The sequence below is a fragment of the Thamnophis elegans genome, chromosome 2 (genome assembly GCF_009769535.1).
Source record: "Thamnophis elegans isolate rThaEle1 chromosome 2, rThaEle1.pri, whole genome shotgun sequence".
In the NCBI taxonomy this organism is placed as follows: Eukaryota; Metazoa; Chordata; class Lepidosauria; order Squamata; family Colubridae; genus Thamnophis; species Thamnophis elegans.
Window position 1 is genome coordinate 104876047 of NC_045542.1, and position 13480 is coordinate 104889526.

The window sequence follows — 13480 nt, forward strand, 5'->3', positions numbered from 1 at the left end:
GAAAAGTGAAGCTCAAAAACTCTACTTTGTTCTTTCCATCAGTATAAGCCAAATAGGATCTTAGATACCTCATGGATTATTCCATTAGAGCTGTATTATTTTGATGGCTTGTATTTTGCTTGACATTACCCAGAAATCTTGGCTCAGCCTTCCATTTTGTTTGCATTCTGTTCTGGATCTAGCTAGACCAGCTGGAGAAGGCTGAAGAAGCTGCCAGAAACAAAAGGCTGTTTTTAGCTGTAATTTGTATATCTCAGAACATAAATGAATTAAGTAGTCATCTGCATATGCCTGCTAATTTGATTCAGGGAAATTTCCTCAAGTGATAGTACAATTATACACTGCATATCTAATTAGGAGCCACTGCTCAGCTGGTAAATACTAGGGCTGTGCAAAACATTAAAAAGAGGTGCTTTAGAAAACATTTTAGCACAAAATATCTGTTTTCAAAAATGCCAAAGTAGCCACATCCTTTACAAAGCCTCTTGGCTACTTCAAGTTGTTAAAAGCCACTTCATTTTCCTGGCATTCCCCTACGAAGTCTATGGGTAGGGCTAGGATACAGGACTATCATATGTACTCTCTCCCCAGCATATGGTTTTTGCTCTCCTGCTCTAAAGTAGTCTATAAACAGTGGCTCTTTTCCACCATTCATGAACATGAATGAAGTCCCCTTTCATTCCACTTTCTGGAATATGTCACTATAATCTATGTCACTGTAATCTGTTCTTCCATTGCCTCCTTTGTAAACATACCTGTTCTTTTCTTTGTGTATTCTATTTTCGTTCCTCAACACTGAGCTTATAATTCTCCATGCAAGGTGAAGGTAAAGGTTCCCCTCACACTATGTTCCTAACTCTAGGGGGTGGTGATCATCTCCGTTTAAAAGCTGAAGAGCCAGCGCTGTCCGAAGACGTCTCTGTGGTCATGTGGCTGGCATGACTAAACACTAAAGGCACACGGAACACTGTTACCTTCCCACCAAAGGTGGTTCTTATTTTTCTACTTGCATTTTTACATGCTTTTGAACTGCTAGGTTGGCAGAAGCTGGGACAAGTAATGGGAGCTCACTCCATTACGCAGTGCTAGGGATTTGAGCCACCAAACTGCCGACTTTTCTGATCGACAACTCAGCATCTTAGCCACTGAGCCACCACGTCCCTCAATTCTCCATGTAGTAATATCCAATTGTTAATATCTCGCTTCCTTCCAATCTTTGAATACTACTACTTTTCTTCTTATTTGCTCCCTGGGTTCTCTTCATATTTTCTCCTTAGGTTTTCTTGACATACTATCTTTAGATTATGATACTTCAAATGAATGCGCGAGTCCATCTGATGAGCCCATTTTCTCCTTTTTAAAAATAAATCATTGCTTTCCCTGTGCCTTCTTGTTTATTCATATTTGTGTAAAATAAATGTGTTAATCTGTTTGCACACTAATGTTTGCCTGGTATAATTTTTCTCTTGCTTTTAAATCCTTGCTGCGCTAATTTTATTTTCCATTGTTTGTGAGTGCAAGTGTGAAATAAATAATTAGTGGGATAGAAATAGCTTTTCTCATGTAACGAATTGCTATATACGTATCAGCCCCTCACCAGATTGGCTCCTGTGAGTTTCTGTGCACTTTGGGAAGAAGGACGTCATCTAAGAATTGGTAGCTTCTTAGATGGTCTGATTAGATCTGAAATAATTCTGTACTTTTAACTTGTTCCTGAGTTGATGATTTTAAGCCAGACATTTTATAGATGTTTTGTCGAAAAGTGGATATGGTGATTTTGTACCCACATTGCATCTTTGGGTTTTTAAGCATGCACTCTATGTTATCCTGGTTATGTTTCCTTACTGTTTCAAGTACATGCACACAGACACACACAGGCAACACAAATCAATCAAGAGATGAATGTAGATTTAACTCATGGTAAATTGTGGAAATTCCATGCACAGTTTGAGCCCTAACTATTAGCAAATAGGTGATTCAATAAAGAACTAACATATCCTTCAATGTCACATAGCAGAGTTGCCTGACAAAATGAATTCATTTAACTGGGCTTTGCATTTTTTTGAATACAATTTATTTTCTACTTATGGCACATTTCAAAAATTGCCATAGAACAGGGGTGTCAAACTCATGGCTTGTGGGTCAGATGTGTCACATGCTGGCCAAGCCGATCCCCGGTTTAGCGAAAAAGTTGCGATACGTCATGTGACAACAACGTGTTGTCGCGAGTTTGAAACCCCTGCCCTAGAACATTGGTTTTAGAATAATAATATGTTTTATTGCAATATAAATATTCAACAGAACAGTGAACACTCTGAAACATTAACTGGCGAAAGACTTTTGATTAATAATAATGCCAGTCACTGCGGAATATGCGTCTGCACATCACTTGCTCTCTCTCCCCCACTATAAGGAGCTACCCTCCTATGTAGCTATAAGGGTGCACATATTTTAATTTGACAAATATAGAACGAGAGGAGTTTATATATACTTTTCGGTCCCCTTTGGGCCCTGACTAAATAAAGCAGAAGACAGTTGCTAAGAGAAGCTCAACTGCGTCTACAGAGCATGCTAGGACTAAGGAAGAGATTCTTACCTTGCGCTGATCTAAAGAAATAAGTCCCTTTCCAGAATAGTCAGGTGTGTGTGTGTGTGTGTGTGTGTGTGTGTGTGTATATATTATATATATATATATATATATATATATATAATATATTAATATATATATATATATATATTTCTGATACCTAGGAACAGTGGTATATTTGTACAACTTTAGTATGTGCCAAGAGCAAAACAAGTGTGTAGAATTAACAGTGCTAAGTAAAATTGGACCTCTTCGCCTTGCAAAACCAAGAGAAAGCATACCTCTCTGCCTTGTATTCCTGTCAGTCACCACAGCACTGACAGTCAAATCAATTGGCCTGTCTATCATACAGGCTTCATAAATTGTGTCTGCCATTATGCTACAGCTGAATTGGTGCTTTGACCAAGAGTCTGGGAAACAGGCTGAGTCAGCAGATTTCATTCTGATTCCAAGTACCATCATCTCATGGGATTTGTGAGTAAAGGTAGTCCTCAACTTACACCATAATTGAGCCCAAAATTTGTGTTGCCAAGTGAGACATTTGTTAAGTGAATTTTGCCCCATTTTACAACTTTTCTTGCCACAGTTGTTAAATAATCATTGCAGTTGTTAACTTAGTAACCTGATTGTTAAGAGAATCTGGCTTCCCCGTTGACTTTGCTTCTCAGAAGGTCGCAAAAGGGGATCACACCCTGGGACATGGCAACCGTCGTAAATATGAGTTCAGCTGCCAAGCATCTGAATTTTGATCATGTGGCCATGGGGATTGCTGCAACAGTCGTAAGTGTGAAAAATGGCCATATGTCACTTTTTTCAGTGCTATTGTAACTTTGCTGTCAACTTTGTTGTAACATTCAATAAATAAACGGTTGTAAATCAAGGACTACCTGTATAAAAGGGCTATGAGGACACGAACCATCCTTTTTACTGGAAATATTTATTTAGTGAGTTCTTAAGATTGAGATACAGTATGAGGGAAGGCAGTCAATGGTTTTAATAGTTGCAAAGAGGAAGGGATTTCAAAAGAGGCTGTTTATATCGTGACCTGACAAAAGCACTAACGTCATAAGCGCGCCGACAAAACTGCGGCGCTAAAACTGCGATGTCAAAAGCGCGCCGACAACAGCGCGCCAACAGAAGCGCGATTTAACTTAAGATAAGGTTTAGGGTTAGGGTTAGGGTTGGTTAGGGTTAGGGTTAGGGTTAGGGTTACGTTACAGCGCGCTTCTGTCGGCGCGCTTTTGTCAGCGCGCTTCAGGGCTCATTCGTCGCTCATTCGTCGCGCGGTTTTGTCGGCGCGGTTTTGTCCGCGCGGTTTAGTCAGGCGCACTTTTGTTGTTCGCGCATTTGTGGTGGAACCGTTTATATGACAGAGGTTTACATCTAAACAAGTTTTGACCCCTTCGACTATCTATTTTGCCCCCTCTTTTATCGATGATAATTCTTTGCCAACTGAGCATTTGCATTTCTGAGGCAGGAAGTTTAAGTTCAGTCTTCATAGAGACAGGGAAAATTAAGGAGAAGACTGAAATTAAGGGAGGACAGAAAACTTAAGAGAGTCTCCATTCTCACATCTTAAAATTTCAAGATGGAATTCCAAAGGCATGTTTTGTACTGAAAATAAAATTTACTGCATCCTCAGTCCTGCTCATTATTTGCAGTTCCACAACTGTGCGGGAAATTTTTTTCTCTTGTTGATGCAGGGGAGGTGGAAAACCATTAAAGGCTGCCTGAAAGGAAGGACAAGTCCTGCACAATCTTCCCTCACACATTTCTTCATTTTCTGCGGCCTTTTCTGCTCTTGTATCTGACAAGAGTTTTCGGACCTCTTTCCATAGTCAGGATCAGGGAAAGATACACTGCAGACAAGACGCATCCTGCCAAATGCCATCAAAGGCTGGCAGTCTTGTATTGATGCTTTCTCTGGGCATAATCAGTATAGCTGAATATAAGCCCTTGCTCATTCTTTTGACATCTAGTTTCTAGGCAACCACCAGGGGAATGGGAGAGGAGAGGTCCTGTTTTCCACTCCTCAAAAACTGCGAATAAAAGCTCACATTTGGCATCTCCTGATTGCTGTCCAGAGTCAGCATTCGACTGAGCTATGCTTAGGCATTTCAGCCTTGTGGAAAAGTGTTATTTGCTATTTAGGCACAAAGAGATTCCAGCCAGCCTTATTATATAAAATTATTAAAAAGACTCCACAGAAGTCAGAGTGAGGACCTGGGCAATTGGGACCAGGGGCTTTTCTGAATAACAAGCAGGGGTGAAATTCATTTTTTTTTACTACCGGTTCTGTGGGCATGGCTTGGTGGCTTGGCTTGTTGGTCATGGCAGGGAAAGGATACTGCAAAATTTCCATTCCCACCCCACTCTGAGGCCAGCTAGAGGTGGCATTTGCCGTTTCTCCAAACTACTCAAAATTTCTGCTATTGGTTCTCTGAACTACTCAAACTTTCCCTACTGGTTCTCCAGAACCTGTCAGAACCTTCTGGATTTCACCCGATGATAACAAGAGTCACCCAACCTCCTCTGCTGAGGCTTTCTTTATCATGAACAGACTCCCGAAGAAGATCCTCTTAATTCTGTGATCTTTTTAGATCAGGCTGCACCTCATCACCCCCTGTTCGTCTCTGTCTGTTTGGTGCAAAGGTTTTACTTTTCTTCTTATAGGTAGAGAGCTTCTGTGCCCCTCATTGTAACTGTATCACGTATTTAGCATTTGCCGCCTTAATACGTGGCTGTGGGGAAGAGAACGGAAAAGGAACACATGAAAGGGAGCCTCATCTGACATCTTTCCGACAGTCATGGGCTGACCCAGGAGTGTGGGGCAATGCAAGCCTCATTTAGAATCTTCCACCGCCTTCCGAGACCTCTGCTTCTATGCTGCGTTTGAAAAATAGCAGCTGTATTTGGGGGGGATTTTGTTAAAGGTTCATTTATGCTTTATTGTGTTGTGCCTTGGATCCTGTTCTTTTGCTTTTCTCCAAAGAACAGTATCTTCATCCTTTAAAAAAAAAATAACTTGAATTTCCAATGGAAAAATAAAGCTTCTTTGCCCCAAGCCCAAGCTCTGTGTGCAATCACACAGGGCTGGGTTGGGCCTCTCTTGGTTTGCTGAAGCCTCAGTCCCACTTCACTGCCTGCCATGTCCTCTTATAGAACTGACATTTCCAGTAGTGACATTTCCACAGCTCCATCTGGGGATTAATGGCTGGATATTAGCAGTGATGGAGGCTGTTTATCATAATTAGGCTCATGAAGCTCTTGAGCATTAGGCTCTCCCTTTCCCCTCCCCGTTTTAATCAATTCTGAGGGAATAAGAGCAGAATCCAACAGCAGAAATAGGTGACAGACCGACCTGACTGACCAACAGACTGATTGGCGGATTGACTGACTGACGGATTGACCGGTGATTGATTTTGGTCTGCCAGGATTCATCTGTAAAGCCAGCCAAATTGTGCACGTCTTCGTAGGGATAACCCCAAGCTTGACCCGACTTGGACATGTAATTGGAATTACCGAAGACATTTGGTATTTTGAAAAGACATGTATTATTTTGACATTTTCTGTAATTCAGACCTTTTCCAAGGCAATCTAAATCGACAGTCCTGACAGGGATATTTCAAATACTGCAGATATTACAGTGCTATATCATCTGTATGTGCATACAAGAAAAGTTAGATCATATGCAGTTTCTCACATTTCCTGTTCCTGTGACTGCAGGGGGACCTCAGAATTACTAGATCAACAAGCAGTTTTTATTGGATCTAAGGTCAGTGTATTTTATGGACATTTGAAGTATGCAACAAAGGAACATCCATTGTGTCTGTTACTTTTATTGTTAATATCTTTCCTATATGTCTTGAACCTCTCAAGTGACTGAGGAAAAAAAGAAAGAAAAAAACCTAAAAAAATAGAACCAATAAATCATATGTAAAAATGAAAATACACACATAGACAAACAAACACTCAAAGGTTACATTTGATATACAGGGGGGGGAAAGAAAAAGGAAGCGGATTAACTCAGGTTTTCACCAAAATTGTTCCTAATGTTTTCTTCCCCTGTAAAATAAGTTAAAATAAAATAAGTTTTTGTTACTTAGTTCAATCTTGGGGAAGTTTAGAATTTCCTTTCCATTTCATTTGGTAAATAATTGTACTCTTTATTAGGAGGTGGTAGAAGGAGCTGCTGTTCTCACTTTATTTTTATCTTTCCTATTAACATTTTTCTCTCCCTCTCCAGCCTCCCTGGCTACTCACAGTTCCTGATTTAAAAAAAAAAAGAAAATTTGTGAAAAGAGTTCCTTTATGATATATTCCCTTGTTAAATCCCACAGTCTGCTAGAAATAACCATAAAAAGAGAGATAAGATACTCACACATAGTGTGAAAATTTCAGTCAAGGGAAAAATAATTGAAAAAAGCCAAACGTCTTTTTTTTGAAAAAAAAATTGATCCTTCGTAAGGGAATCAGCAACTAAATTACATGGTTCTCTCTCGCTATAAAAATCTGGACTCAAGCCGACTTTCTGAAGGGAGAAAAATATAGAGAAAGTTCTCCTATATTCACTGAAATTCCTGAGAAAGTATATGGGACAAGATACATCATCCCTCCATTTACTCATAATGGTTGGAATATGGAGACTACTTTTTTCATAAGAGATGAGGTTTGTGGGAGTCCATGAATGTAGGGAGCCTATAATGTGTGGTCCTGAATGAGAGCCACTTTGCTGTAGTGTTTAAGGCACCAGGCCAGAAAATGGGAGGCTATGAGTTCTAGGCCTGCCTTAGGCCCAAACCCAGCTGGGTGATGTTGGGTCAGTCACTCTCTCACAGCCCTAGGAAGCACACAATGGCAGATCACTTCTGAAAAACTTGCCAAGAAAACTTTAGAGGCTACAGAAATCAGAAAAACCAGACTCAAAGGCACAAAAAATTGTTTCTGACTTTGTCAAATAGTCCGCAATGGAGGCACCAGAAACATTGCCAAACTAATTATTCCACAGTGTGTTTGAAAGTTGAAACTGCCCAGTTGTACCAGCAGCTATGCATTGTGATTATTATGTTTTGTTATTTTGATGCTCTCTTGGATTATGTTGATGTTTAAGAGTTGCCAAAATGACAACATATCGATTTTAACCTTGATGAAGTAAACCAACTTTATATTCTTTCCTAACAATTTCAATATTTAGTCCATTCAAATAATACAGGTGAAACTTGAAAAATTAGAATATCGTGCAAAAGTTCATTTACTTCAGTAATGCAACTTAAAAGGTGAAACTAATATATGAGATTACTCATTGCATGCAAAGCAAGATAGTTCAAGCCGTGATTTGTCATAATTGTGATGATTATGGCTTACAGTTCATGAAAACCCCAAATCCATAATCTCAGAAAATTAGAATATTACATGCAATTAATAAAACAAGGATTGTACATAGAACAATATCAGACCTCTGAAAAGTAAGCATCCATATGTACTCAGTACTTGGTTTGGGCCCCTTTTGCAGCAATTACTGCCTCAATGCGACGTAGCATGGAAGCTATCAGTCTGTGGCACTGCTGAGGTGTTATGGAAGACCAGGATGCTTCAATAGCAGCCTTCAGCTCTTCTGCATTGTTCGGTCTCATGTCTGTCATTTCTCTTGGCAATGCCCCATAGATTCTCTATGGGGTTCAGGTCAGACAAGTTTGCTGACCAATCAAGCACAATAATCCCATGGTCATTGAACCAGGTTTTGGTACTTTTGGCCTTGTGGGCAGGTTCCAAGTCCTGCTGGAAAATGAAGTCAGCATCCCCATAAAGCTTGTCTGCGGAAGGAAGCATGAAGTGCTCCAAAATCTCCTGGTAGATGGCTGTGTTGACCCTGGACTTAATGAAGCACAGTGGACCAACACCAGCAGATGACATGGCTCCCCAAATCAACACAGATTGTGGAAACTTCAAACTGGACTTCAAGCATCTTGCAGTGTGTGCATCTCCATTCTTCCTCCATACTCTGGATCCTTGGTTTCCAAATGAGATGCAAAAGTTGCTCTCATCAGAAAAGAGGTCTTTGGATCACTGAGCAACAGACCAGGTCTGTTTTTCTTTAGCCCAGGTAAGATGCTTCTGATGTTGTTTGTTGTTCAGGAGCAGCTTGACAAGAGGAATATGACATTTGAAGCCCATGTCCAGGATCCGTCTGTGTGTGGTGGCTCTTGATGCACTGACTCCAGCCTCAGTCCACTCCTTGTGAAAGTCCCCAACACTTTTGAATGGCCTTTTCCTGACAATCCTCTCCAGGCTGTGGTCATCCCTGCTGCTTGTGCACCTTTTTCTTCCACACTTTTCCTTTCCACATAACTGTCTATTAATGTGCTTTGATACAGCACTTTGGGAACATCCAACTTCTTTTGCAATTACCTTTTGAGGCTTTCCCTCCTTATGGAGGGTTTCAGTGATGGTTTTCTGCACAAATGTCAGGTCAGCAGTCTTTCCCATGATTGTGATTCCTACTGAACCAGACTGAGAGACCATTTAGAGGCTCAGGACCCTTTGCAGGTGTTATGGCTTAATTAGCTGATTAGAGTGGGACACTTTGAGCCTAGAATATTGCACCTTTTCACAATATTCTAATTTTCTGAGATTGTGGATTTGGGTTTTTCATGAGCTGTATGCCATAATAATCACAATTATGACAAATCACGGCTTGAACTATCTTGCTTTGCATGTAATGAGTCTACCTCATATATTTTTCACCTTTTAAGTTGCATTACTGAAATAAATGAACTTTTGCACAATAATCTAATTCTTTGAGTTTCACCTGTATTTTCAAACTTGACTTTTTTTCATTCTTCTTCTTCCTTTCTCATGAGATTCTACATAACTCTTTATAACTCTCTTTTACAAATCCAATAAGAGTGCAGTGGTTAGAATGCAGCATTGCGGGCTAACTCAGTGCTGACTGTCAGGAGTTTGATTCTGACTGGTTCAAGGTTGACTCAGCCTTCCATCTTTCTGAGCGGTAAAACGATAACCCAGATCGTTGGGGCAACATGCTGACTCTATAAACCCCTTAGAGAGAGCTGTAAAGCACTATGACACAGTATATAAATCTAAGTGCTATTGCTACTGATAATATAGCATAATTATCCAGGTGACACTCTTGGTTTATTTTTTGTATTTCCTTTTAATTATTGAAACATCAGCCGGTTTTTTTTTGTATGTTAGTGTACATCTTTTTCCATGTCATACTGGTAAATCCACTTTCAACTCAGTCTCTGTCTTGTTAGATAAAACCTGTTCCTCTTCCAATACATTTTTTTTCACAGTCTATTCACAAGAGCAGACATTGCTGTTGACATGGTTAACTTTTGACTCCATTTTTCAAAAGTGTCCTTCCAAAACTATTTCCAGAATTAGAATATTTGCTACATTCTATAATTGTAAATAAAGTTTAATGTTTTCTTCTTTACTTGTAATCTTTAGTTCCCTCCACTGTCCAGTTTTTAAAAAATTAAATTTGTTATCTTTTTTTAAAAAAATTCAAAACAAATCATTTTCCCCCAGGAAAGATACTTTATAATTAATTCCAAGATTTTATTTCAAATTTATCTGGACCCTTAATCTATTTGTAACTTTCTAAAATCAAAGTTTTACTCATTATTTTGCTCCATATTCTCCCCCAATTAAAATTCATAAACTTGTAGGTTTCTTGTTTTTTGTTGCTAAATATTGAGAGAATCCCATGTGCTGCTATGAAACGTGTTGATCCAAAGCTTCCTATTACGGTAGCTGAAAAGCAGTTAACAAGTAATTTCTGAAGGTTACTAGGAATCAATTATGCAAACTTAGTATCCTTTCAAAACAGCTGACTGTGGTGTGAGCAAGATGGCTATTTCCTTGTCTCCTAGACTGATAAACTGTCTTGTGGTCTCCCGAGCAGCTTTCTGGAGCACTTGTGGATCATCTCAAGTCATCTCTTTGTTCGGAAAGGTTTCAAAGAACTGATCTTACTCACTGGCTTTTGGTCACTGCAGTCTTCACCTTCTTTTTTGCGGTGCTGTCTTTAGACTGTCATTTCTTTCTTCAAAGTCAGGTAGTTTGATTTTTCTTGCTCAGGAGGTACATTCACTTTGAGTCATTAAAAATATTTCTGGCAACACCTATCCTTATTTTTAAGTGAATGGTGCAGAGAAAATGATTAACCAATTTATGAGGATGTCCTAGGAAACCTCCCCACTTCTGCTTTTTCCCCCCCATGAGTTGCATTAGTAAAATTTCAGTTTCCTCATAAATCCTGTTTACTTTGCTCTTAATAGTTATATACATGCTGAAGAACTACAAAGTTAAGCAACAAAGATTCTTTTTCTTTATTAAATCTTGGATAAATTGACTTTTAAAGGGATGCTTATCTATGGATTTTTCTTCTAGTTAACTTTTTATGATAATCATGCAATTACCCAAATTGCGAATTAGAATTAGAGAATCTTCCTTTGATCAGTTCTATTCTGAATAGCAGCTATCATATTACACCACTGCCCTATAATATGGATATTCTGCATGGAAATATTATATTACACATTTAATGGCGAAGAATGAAAAGCCATGTCTCTGTGCACTATTTCTGTACAAAACAAAAATTCCAAAATTACACACTATGATAAAGTGTTTAAATCTTTCTGTCGAAAGAAATGCAAAATGAAAACAAATAAAAATACCCAAATAAATGACTGGTTTTTAATTATTGATGAATATCAATGAAAAGCAAAAGAATGAACAATAAAATGGATGAAACTAGAGTAAACTTATAAAATTGATAAATAGAGAAAGAAATCGACATATCTTATAATGTTGCTTAGCTCACTGTAAGATTTGCAAACAAAAAAGCAAACAAAAAGGAGAATAATAATAAGCTTTTCAGATATTATCTTGAAATTCCATCAGGATTTTTTTGGTATGTATGTAAGTAGGTATTTCATTATTCCTCTGTATCCTATTTGTACATAGTTATTCCAAATGCCTACTTTCCTTGTGTATTCTGGTGCTGACCCAAGTAGGCCTCTCCCAGTCTTCCTGGTGTAACTCCCAATAATTCCACCAATGAGTTTTCAGCACAAAGAGATTATCCAAAGCTTCCTCTCCAGATGTTTGCTAGGTAAACATAAAAGATTTTGTGTTTACATATTATCCATTAACATTCTTCTGGTGATGCTGATTGAAGATAGTAATTATAGAACCAGATGGGGGATGTACATACCATCTTTGACATCAAGCCCACACAATGCTGGGTGGCATTCTTTTTTTAATGAGAGGCCAAATACCAGCAGGAAGATCAGCAAAACAATTAAAAACTGAATGTCTAAATCTACCTCTTGGCTTATTTCAGGTGAAAACTAAATGCTTTTGGCTGAAGCATTTGGCAAAATAAATGTATATGGGAGCCATTCCAAGCTAATGTGCTTAAAACTGAGCTACCCCTTGTTACAACATGACAGCAATAATCAATAATTAGATGCCATCACCTTTATGTTCATTGCTGAAATCCTAGTATATGAAAGGGTTCTCTATGCAGTGGATGCTATGTTTGAAATTAATATAGTACATGGATTTTTTTTTTCTGTGTAGACTTTATATTCACTATTACATGATTGTCAAGCCGGCCTCCCTCAGCAACCAAGAAAGGAACCACTTAACTCCATTTTGCAGAATTAAGAGTGCTTTTACTGGTTATGAAAAGATAGCAGCTAAGCAAAGCAAGATCTGAGGCAAAAGCGCGCTAAATCATACATATCAATGTGACCAAACCCCCTCCCCCTGGTAACCCCATCCCACTGTCCAATCAGCAAATCCCTTAGGTGTCATGTGAGGTCCATCTTCAAGGAGCATCATCAGGTTGGTATGAAGGACGGTTTGCCTTGACCAACACCAAGCACTGATCTCCAGCATGCACAGTAGATGGTGAGAACAAAACTCCCTTTTTACAATCTCACCAGTACTTAAAACTCCCCCCCCCAAATACCCCCCCCCCCCCCGTTTCAATGGCAGCCGAAAGCAAATAACGAAACAGAGGCTGACAATGATGCTGAAGGCAATCAGATGCTGGTATGGAATCTCTGTAGCTATTATTTATTTATTATTAGATTTCTATGCTGCCCATCTCACCAAGGAGACTCTAGGTGGCTTATAGATAAGCATTTAAAATATCATATAGAACATTAATTAATTTGTAGACAATTATCAATCCAGAAGTATTGTCAACAATCTTAATTTGTGAAGGATTATAACAATTGTATTCAATTTTAGTCCCTGAGTGCCACTGGGAAGGCCAGGCAAGAGAAGTTCACAGATATAAGACCCAGTTCTATCTTAGTTACCTATAAGAATGAGAATGACTTATGATCAGTTTTTTGTTTCCAAACTCTAGACTTCAATGGTTGTTGGGACTACAGTTCTTGAAATTCCTAGCTAGAACATTTGACACAGTTATATACGAACCAATGAGGCCATTCAGCATATCTCACCCTTTGAGTTTGCTTGCAAGGTAACTATTGACATTTTTAAAGGCTTCCTAAACTGGATAAACAGTTATGATATTCATAAAGAAAAATGGAAATCCAATTGATAATGAATAAGTATAAGTGTAATCTTTATTGTCATTGTACTTAAATACAATGAAATTGGTTTTAACCTCACTGGTGCAAAATTATAACAGAAACGGAAAAAGAAAGAAAAAGAAAAGAAACTAGCGTGTGCATGGAGTGAATAATGATACAGGCTCCCACAGGTAACAATAATATAGGCTCTGTAAGCTGTTCCACAAGTTTAAGTATTTTACAGAAAGAGAATACTGTTTAAAATATTACTATTATTTAATAACTTGGAATAATTCCAGTTTTTCACTTACAA